The following is a 10,685-nucleotide window of genomic DNA, read 5'->3' on the forward strand; positions in this document are numbered from 1 at the left end:
TACACTGGGTGAGCAGATCGTAAGGTCTTGTGGTGGTGGGAGAGGAGGCTTCATGTGACCCCAGCCATGTTCCCTTCCCTTGAGCCAGTGCCTCATTTTGTTCCCTTTGTGTGAGTCCCCATTGGTGACAAGTGAGGTAAGTCATAGATCCCGAAGCCCTAACGTAAACACCAAACTTAACTTCAATTCTTAAAACACTGGAGGCTGCTCTTATGTTAATCTTCAACATAGTCTTCCTTCCTCTCTTTTCTTTTGCTTCTAGCATAGTCCTCTGTGCCTCCATTTCTTTTTCTGAACCATATCTGAGAGAACGCGAAATTGCATATTTATTTGTGATGACCCTCTTGGTTTCAGGTAACAGAAACACATCTGAGCTCTCTTAAAGTCAAGCTATAGAGTTTTTTTTTTTTCAATAAATAAGCTACAAGGCTATATTGTACAACATAGGGAGTACGGCCAATATTTTATAATAACTGTAAATGGAATATAACCTTTACAAATTGTGAACCACTACGTTGTACACCTGTAACGTATAATACTGTACATCAGCTATACTTCAGTAAAATTTTTTAAAAAGAGGGATAGAGTTTGTTTTAAAGAGACAGGTTTGTCTCAGAACCCAGGGGCAGGTAGCTAGTGGGCTCCAGAAATAAACTAGAGCCAGAACCTCAGATGCAGTCAGGGCCTTCCCTGTGGTCCCGAGAGAAGGCGGCCACATATTTCAGTTTGTGTAGAAGATCCCGTTTTACTTTGCCCTCTGCCCCCTTTTCGCTGTACATCAGTCTGGGTCCAATCAAGAGGCAGAAACTATGTAGTGACAATAGGGGAAATTTAATATAAATATTTTTAAATTTCTGATAAAAGAGCAATAATAAGATACAAGAGAATTGTACATGATGCCCTAGGAGGTGGGGTACAGTACTCAAGCAGAGGGACAAAAGTAAAAGGAGACTCCCCTCCCAAGGCTGGGGTGCAGCCACTGGCCAGCAGAGAGCTTTGCTGGTCCGTCCAGGCCAGGGCTGGCCTGCAGTCACGGGGCAATCAGGAAGCAGGTCTCTGAGACACAAGTGGGACATGGGAAAACCCATCCAGTGGCCTGGCACACAGGCATCGGGCGTGCAGAGCGAGTCGGGGCACCGGGCCAGACAGGAGGCCTAGAGCATACGACGTCCGTGTCAGGAAGCTCACAGGCAGGGGCTCGCTAGGGCAGGCCCCGCGTCCCGGGCCTGCGGGCGGGGCAGAGCACCCCCAGCTGATGTGCGGCTGCCGGGAGCAGCAGCGGGGCCTTTTCCTCCTGCGTTCTCCCTCGAGCGCCCTCTACCGAGAAAGCGTAACAAGTGCTCTTGGTAAAGAAGAACCGCTTACAGGCACGCCGTCCATTATTGCAGAGCATGTATTGAAGGCTGACTTTGGATCTGAGTGACGATCAGTTGCTAACTGGCACAGCTCTCAACTGCGCCCTGGTAAGAATGATTAATTTCCAGAAGAGTCAGACTTGCAGAGAAAGGGTGGAATAGTAGTTAGCAGGGGCTGGGAGAGTGGGGAGGCGGGGACAGACTTTCAGTTTGGGAAAACGAAACAGCTCTGGAGATGGATGGCGGTGACTGGCTGTACAACAATGTGAATGTGCTTAGCGCCTCGAGTCGTTCAGTCAAAAAAGGGTGAAATGGTAAGTCTGCTGTTGCATATAGTCTGCCACAATTTTAAAAAAAGATTGACTCCTACTTACTGCATGTGTCCCACCTCTGCTCCTCCCCATACATCTCCTTCCTTCCTTCCTTCTCTGTTTTTCAGCCCACACAGTAAAAGCACAGGGGCCGACAGCTCCTGGCCTAGAACAGCTCTCCCTTTCTCAAGAAGCCCGCCAGACTGAGTCGGACTCTCACAGTTCCCCCTTCCGAATTCTCCTGGCAGTCCTGCAGCGGCTTGGCTCCAGTGCTCACTTCGGCCACTTGGACCAGTATCATCGGCTGCAGACCTGTTTTCAGAGGTGTTCGTGTGTGATTTCAGGAGTAGGACGGAAGGGGAGGGAACTTCAGTGATGAAGTAAGAGGAATCTGCTATTGTCATTTAATGACTCCCCTCCACTGCCCTCCAGAGTTTTAACCACAAAGGGAAGTCAGACCAAAAATATATATATGGTGTTTATATATATACACACATACATTCACACATATATACATTTTCACATTAAGAGTGAAACCAGTAGGTAAAATGATGCCAGATCCGTCAAACATTCTTTTCTCCTGTCCACCTGTTCTAGTATCTGAATTAATATTAGAAGCATATGGCAGAATACTCAGAATTATTTATCAAGCTAATTTACCATATTTAGCTTCTAAATTGGCCAAAAAAATGGCAGAAATCTTTAATGTACAGTGAGACTTAAAAGTTACAGTTGTTACAACGATTGTCATTTTAAAACTTCTGCAGGCACAGCTCCTTGAAATGGTACCTATTCCCGTCAGGTGCTTCAGAGAAGCACTGGTCTTTCTCTTGACGGACAATGTGCATCTTGGCATCAAATTATCAGATGGAAAAACACAAGCATTTTCCAAGCCTCAAGCACAAAGTATGCCATCTATTAGTTTGGATTTCTTCCCTAACTATCATCACACCAATATGTTGTGGTTTTTCTAAGAAGAAATCGATCCAAATCTGTCTTTGGACAGGAAGCCTGGGTTTCATCGCTGGCTTGGTCACAGATGCACTGAAAATGGGCAAGTCACTTCCATCTTTGTCTGAATTTCTCCATCTGGCAAATGTAGATTCTGACACTCACCATCAGACAATGTTTGCAAAATGTTTGACGGTCCTTGCTGGTAGCAGTATGTAATTGCAAACTGTTGGATCATTTTTTTTTCCTGTCCTAAAAATTCTTCTCTTTTCTAGACACTATTTTTACATTAAAAAAACATCACATTTAAAGTATGGCCACATGGCAATAATTGGTAATGGAGAGTAATTAGAGAAAAAAAAGTAAAAGTCTTTCTCTATGGCATTCCCCAGAAGTAACAGCTTAAAATTGTTCTGTCTCTAATCCTTCTGAGGCCAACCTTCACAATAATAATTTATTACCCTTTGTTTTTGATGTATCAACTTCAAAGTATACCTGATGGGCCCCGTTATGAAAGATGAGGATCTTGGCTCATTTACACTTCCCTTCAATAACTTCCCACAGATCTGTTTTATCCTTTATTATTCTTAGAGACCTCTGTAGCTTTCTATGATATACTCATCCCTCCGCTTCTTGATCCACCAATTCTAGACAATATCTCTTGACCTCCCTCTGAGACAATGAGAGATTTAATAACCCAACGTTCCCTTTCTCCTCTCAGAGCCCCTGTCAGTGGCACAGCTTCAGTTTGTCATGTAGTTAATCTTACATTGTCAAAATTGATAGAATTTATGCTTTCTTATACAATTGATTTTTCTGTATCTTGGCTGTTTATTAAGTTTAAAAATAACCAGGATTTATAATATTTAATTAAATGAATATTTTTCATTATTCAATCAATTTCATTCTATTTAAGTTAAAAAAAAATATTGATTACATACTCCAGGTCAGCACTGTTCCAAGTGCTAGGAATAGATCAACGAATAAAATAGACAAATCATCCTTCTAATATTAATTTGCTGGGTACTTTATTGGTGCCTCCATTCATAAGATTCTTATTTGTTGTTAGCTATGGAAAAAATTTCCTCCATTAATTTTTTCTTGGTTAAATTTCTGACCTTTGAAAACCATACTGGGTAGATTTAGGTTCTTTTATATTGCTTCTCTACATTTCTTCATTCTTCTCAAAATTTACCTCTTTGCTTTTTTGCTCTATGTCTGGGAGATTTATTTAACCAGATGGGTTCACTGGTGAATTCCACCAAACACTGAAGGAAGAAATTATAACAATTCTGTACAATCTCTTTCAGGGAATAGAAGTAGAGTGACTACTTACCACATAATTCTATGAGGCCAGCATTACCTCAATACCAAAACCAGAGACATTACAAGAAAAGAAAACCACACCAATATTTCTCATGAACGTAGATGCAAGAATCCTCAACAAAATATTAGAGAGTCAGATCTAATAATGTATACCACACTCAGGTGAGACTTAGCTCAAGTACACAAGGCTGGTCCAACACTCAAAAGTGAATTAATGTAATCCACATCAACAGACTGAAGAAGAAATATCACATGGTCATATCAATAGATGCAGAAAAAGCATAAAATCCAACACCCATTTGTGATAAAAAAATGCTCAGTAAACTGGAAATAGAGGGGAACTTCCACAACTTGATAAAGAAAATCTACAAAAAACCCCTACAGTTAGCATCATACCTAATGATAATAAACTTAAAGCTTTCCCACTAAGATCAGGAACGAGGTAAGAATGTTCCCTCTCCACCACTTTTAAACACTGTACTGGAATTTCTAGCTAATGCAATAAGACAAGAAAAGGAAACAAAAGGTATACAGATTGGGAAGGAAGAAATAAAACTGTCTTTGCATGTAACATGATTGTCTGTAGAAAATCTGAAAAAAACAAGAAGAAAAAACACTCCTGGAACTGATAAGTGATTATAGTAAGGTTGCAGGATACAAAATTAATACACAAAAGCCAATCACTTTCCTGTATACTAGCAATGAACAAGTGGAATTTGAAATTAAAATGACAATACCATTTATATTAGCACCACAGAAAATGAAATACTTAGGTATAAATCTTACAAAAGCTGTGCAAGACCCTTGTGAGGAAAACTCTGATGAATGAAATAAAAATAGAACTAAATAATCTAAACTAATTTGTAAACTAAATGGAGATATATTCAATATTGTCAAGAAATCAATTCTTCCAAACTTGATGTACAGATTCAATGCAATCTAAATCAAAATCCCAGGGAGTTATCTTATGGATGTTAATGAACCAGTTCTAAAAATTTATATAGAGAGATAAAAAACTCAGAATAACTAACACAGTATTGAAGGAGACAAACAAAGTTGGAAAACAAACACTATCCAATTTCAGGATTTACCACAATATGTACTGTATGTACTACGGTAACTGAGACATTGTGGTATTGGTGAAAGAACAGACAAGTAAGTGCAACAGAATAGAGAGCCCAGAATATACCCAAATAAATACGGTTAACTGATCTTTGACAAAGGAGCGAAAGCAATACAATGGGACAAATATAGTCCTTTCAACAAATGGTGCTGGAACAATTGGACATCCGCATACCAAAAAAAAAAAAAAAAGGATCTAGACACAGACCTTACACCTTTCACAAAAAAAAAGAAGTTGAAATAGACCATAGACCTAAATGTAAAACACAAAACTATAGAACTCCTATAAGACAACATAGAAGAAAACCTAGATGACCTTGGGTATGGCAAAGACTTTTTAGATACAATGCCAAAGGCACAATCCATGAAAGGAATAATTCATAAGGTGGACTTCATTAGAATTAAAAACTTCTGCTCTGTGAAAGGCTGTATCAGGAGAATGAAAGGTCACAGACTAGGAGGAAGTATTTGCAAAAGACACATTCGATAAAGGACTGTTATTTGAAGTAGACAAGGACCCTTTAAATTCAACAATAAGAAAGCAAACAACTAGATTAAAACATGGTCAAAGACCTTAACAGACATCTCACCAAAGAAGATACACAGATGGCAAATAAGCATATAAAAGATGTTCCACATCATATGTCACCAGGGAAATGAAACTTAAAAGACCAGTGAGATACCACGACACACCTATTGGGATGACCAAAGTCCAGAACGAAGACAACGCCAGATGCTGATGAGGATGTGGATCAACAGAAACTCCCATTCACTGCCTGTGGAGTGCAAGACGGTGCCATCATTTTTGAAGACAGTTTGACAGACTCTTACAAAACCAAACACACTCCTACCTTACAATCCAGTGACCACGCTCCTTGGCATATACCCAGAGGAGCTGAAAAGTATGTCCACACAAAAACCTGCACACAGATGTTTCTGTCACCTTTATTCATTCATCATTGCCAAAACATGGAAGCCACCAAGATGTCCTTCAGTAGGTGAATGAATAAACAGTGTAAACAGTGGCTACTATTTAGCACTAAAACAAAATGAGCCATCAAGCCATGAGAAGACATAGAGGAAACTTAAATGCACATTGTGAAGTGAAAGAAGCCAATCTGAAAAGGCTACTTAAGGTACAACATTCTGAAAAAGGCAAAATTTTGAAGATGGTAAAAAGACCAATCATTGCCAGGGGCTGGGGACAAGGAGGGAGGGATGAATAGGTAAAGCACGGAGGATTTAAGTGGAGTGAAAATACTCTGTGCGATGCTGTAAATGATGGATACCTGTCATTACACATTTGTCCAAACCCATAGAATGTAAAACACCAAGAGTGAACCCTAAAGGTTACTATGGACTTTGGGTAATTATGACGCATCAATGTAGGTTCTTCAATTGTAACAAATGTGGTTTATTACAAACTCTGATGGGGAATATTGATAATGGTGGAGACTATGCGTGTGCAGGGGTTGTAGGTATATGGGAAATTTTTGTACCTTCCTCTTAATTTTGCTCTGAAACTTAAAACTGGTCCCCTGAAGTGTCTTTCTTTACAAATCATGCTAACTGAAGAAAGCCAGTCACAAAAGACCAATATTGTATGATTCCATTGACATGAATTGTCTGATATACACAAAGCTATAGACAGAATGTAGGCTAGTGCTTGCCTAGGACTGGAAGAATGATAAGTTTAGGGGTTGACGGCTAAAGGGTACAGGGTTTCATTCTGGTGATGAAAATATAAAATTGATTGTGGTGATGTTTTTACAACTCTTAAATATACCAAAAATGACTGAATTGTATACTTTAAAAAGTAAGATTGAATCAAGAGGTAGTATTGAGTAGGATTTAAGAATACAGGCTTTGGAATTAGGCTGCCCTGAGTTCAAATCGTGGCTTTACTCCTTACTGATTGTGTGACTTTACTGAAGTACTAAATTCTCTCTGCACTTCAATTTCCACATCTGGAAAATACAAATAAAGATGGCTGACTCAAAACACACACACACCCCATCCTCAAAGGGTCTGGAAAGTGTCCTGAGGAAGCAGGGCAGTGGAAGTCAAAGGTCCGCACGCCCACCTCTGCAGCAGTGTTCACCGCACTGACTGTGCGCCGTGGCACAGAGGTGGTCCCTGCTGTCATCCCTGCCTCATGGAGGGAAGGCTGATCAAATTCAGTGAGAGATAAACTAATTGTCACCCTCTCTTGGCCCTTTCTTTCAACTCTGAGCTTTATTAGTCCCATGTCCATAAGCCTCTCCCTCAAATCTGAAAAATGTTTAGGGGATGAAAGAATGTACGGAATTAATTTTAAAGATCTCTCACTATTATGATGTTATGCCCAAGGTCCCAGGTGCACTGTAGACAAGGATTGGACGTTTCTCAAGTACAAACTCCAGGCTAGGATGAATCACTTCATTGGATGAGGGAATTACAAGCAGTACTTAGCTGCTAGCTGATTTTGGCACAGACCAAGTGGATTAATCATTATGGGGTAACATAAAGTCCAGATGAAACAAAGTCAGGCTAGCAATTTTAGCTTGAGAGGGCAGTGTAAACATTTCAAAAACAACCAGGCAAAGATATATAAACTGTGGAGAGCAGCCACTTCCAAAGCCATAGCAAACTCAGGGACCAGTTTTCCAAGAGAATGTTTTATCACAAGCCAAGTGGACCTAAGATTAAAGCACTAAGATTAAAGCCTGTTGTATCTGCCAACCCATGGTATCCATAGAGGACCCCTCACCCAAGGGAAAAGCATTCCCAACTCCTTTTTTCAACCTACTTTATTCTGATCTGAAATCGCCTCTTACTGAGAAGACAGCAAGGAAGCCGTAACTAATATTTGGGCAGGAAGCAAATCCGTCCTACCACGGCAGCACGTCACAACTAGCATCAGGGAGGGCTGGTTCTTAGCAAGATGATTATGGTTATAGAGAGTCATGAAATTTCCAAGCTAAAGGGAAAATAAGAATATTTAACATGATGATAATAATACAGTAATTATAGCAAACATGTAGTAATGTTTATTATTAATGTTTTATGTCCGGGAATTATTGTAAATACTTCACATGTTTGAATTCATTGAATCTCAATCATAACCCTATAAGGTAGGTACAGCAAACATTCCCATTATTCAGAAGAGAAAACTGAGGATGGAGACCAATTCTTTCTTTTGGTCCTTCTCAATATTGAGGCCAAGTGAGGTGAGGGATCTTGCATATAGTTACTGAGGCTCATTTTATTTGCCTTCAGACTTCCATCATAAATTCTTCTTCATTTCAGCTGTTTGTTTCCCCTTTTTGAAATACAGAAGCCTATTTTTAGTCTTTTGATGAATCTCCATACTGTTTTCCTCAATGGCTTCATCAAACTACATTCCCACCAGCAGTGTAGGAGGGTTCCCTTTTCTCCACAGCCTCTCCAGCGTTTCTTGTTTGTGGACTTTTGATTGATGGCCATTCTGACTGGTGTGAGGTGACACCTCACTGTAGTGTTGATTTGCATTTCTCTGATAATTAGTGATATTGAGCATTTTTTCATGTGCTTATTGGCCATTTGTATGCCTTCACTGGAAAACTGCTTGTTTAGCTCTTCTGTCCATTTTTGGATTGGGTTGTTTGTTTTTTTATAATTAAGTTTTATGGGCTGTTTACATATTCTGGAAATTAAGCTCTTGTCAGTCTCATCTTTTGCAAATATATTCTCCCATTCTGTAGGTTGCTGTTTTGTTTTGTTTATGGTTTCCTTTGCTGTGCAAAAGCTTATAAGTTTAATTAGGTCTCATTTGCTTATTTTTGCTTTTATTTCTATTGCCTGGGTAGACTGCCCTAGGAGAAAATTGCTAAGATTTTTGCCAGATAATGTTTTGCCTATGTTTTCTTCTAAGAGATTTATGCTGTCTTGTATTATGTTTAAGTCTTTAAGCCACTTTGAGTTCATTTTTGTGTGGTGTGTGGGAGTGTTCTAACTTCATTGATTTACATGCAGCTGTCCAGTCTTCCCAACACCATTTGCTGAAGAGACTGTCTTTACTCCATTGTATGTTCTTGCCTCCTTTGTCAAAGATTAGTTGACCACAAGTTTGTGGGTTTATTTCTGGGCTCTCTATTCTGTTCCATTGATCCATGTCTGTTTTTGCACCAGTACCATATTGTTTTGGTTACTGTAGCTCTGCAGTATTGTATGAAGTCTGAGAGGGTTATTCCTCCAGCAGACTGAAAATACTTATCATATGGTCCAGCAATCCCACTCCTGGGCTTATATCCAGAGAGAACCTTAATTCAAAAAGATACATGCACCTCAGTGTTCATAGCAGCCCTATTTACAATAGCCAAGACATGGAAATAACCTAAATGTCCATTGACAAATGGTTGGATAAAAGAAGCTGTGGTATATTTATACAATGGAATACTACTCAGGCATAAAAAAATAATAAAATAATGCCTTTTGCAGCAACATGTATGGACCTAGAGAGCATCATTGTAAGTGAAGTAAGCCAAAAAGAGAAAGAAAAATACATGATATCACTTATATGTGGTATTTTTTAAAAAGACAAATGAATTTGTTACAAAACAGAAACAGAGTCACAGACATAGAAAATAAACTTATGGTTACCAGTGGGGAAAAGGTGTGGGAAGGGATAAATTGGGAGTTCAAGATTTGCAGATACTAACAAATATATATAAAACAGATAAACAGCAAGTTCATACCAAATAGCACAGGGAACTATATTCAATGTCTTGTAACAACTTATGGTGAAAAAGAATATGAATATGAATATATGTATGTTCATGTATGACTGAAGCATTGTGCTGTACTCCAGAAATTGACACAACATTGTAAACTGACTAGACTTCAATAAATACATATATACAAAAAAATAAAGGAGCCTATTTTCATGAAAAGACCCTGTATCAGCCACTTACCTCTTACTTGTCAAGATTACTGACATCCAAATGGTGTTGATGACAAATCCAGTGTTAAATTCTCAACTTCCTCTTGTTTGTCCCATCAGCAGCATTTGACGTAATTGATCACTTTCCCCCTTCCTCCTCTGAAATCTCTACATTCACTCCCTTGGTGATCACTTTGAATCACATAGCTTTGAATATGAATCCTGAATTTGTATTTCCAGTCAGGACTTTGTTCCAGAAGTCCAGACGTGTATGTTCAGTTGCCTGTATCTTAAAACTTTAATATTTAAGAGATATCTCAAACTTACTACGACCAAAATGAAAGGTGTGATTTCTCCTATCAAACCTGCTTCTTCCACGCTTTCCCTGATATCGATAAATGGTAACTCTGCTCTTCTCATTGCTTAAGTCAAGAATCTTGAAGTCATTTTTGACTCCTCTCTTTATCCCAAATTCATATGAACAAATCCTGTGAATGTACTATCAACAATATCAATATAGTTCAATATCAATATATTTTCTCCAATTTAGTGCCTTCTCACCATCTCCAAACTATTGTACTGGTCTGGTCCAAGCCTCTACCATCTTGCCTGGATTGTTATAATAGCATCCTAATTTCTCTACTCTTCCACTCCTGCTCCACTACAGCAGTTCTTTTAAAAGTATACTGGCTTCATATGTCACTCATTGCAATGACCTAA

General features: G+C 39.1%; 1 long non-coding RNA gene across 1 annotated transcript; it reads left to right on the forward strand.

Moving 5' to 3' along the window:
- The first annotated feature begins 503 nt into the window (after positions 1 to 503).
- Positions 504 to 9,955, forward strand: LOC123616839 (uncharacterized). Its single transcript, XR_012501442.1, has 2 exons — positions 504 to 1,463; positions 1,795 to 9,955. It is a non-coding gene; the product is annotated as an uncharacterized LOC123616839 (long non-coding RNA).
- The last annotated feature ends 730 nt before the right edge of the window (positions 9,956 to 10,685 follow it).

This window comes from Camelus bactrianus, chromosome 21 (genome assembly GCF_048773025.1).
Source record: "Camelus bactrianus isolate YW-2024 breed Bactrian camel chromosome 21, ASM4877302v1, whole genome shotgun sequence".
NCBI classification, from domain to species: Eukaryota; Metazoa; Chordata; class Mammalia; order Artiodactyla; family Camelidae; genus Camelus; species Camelus bactrianus.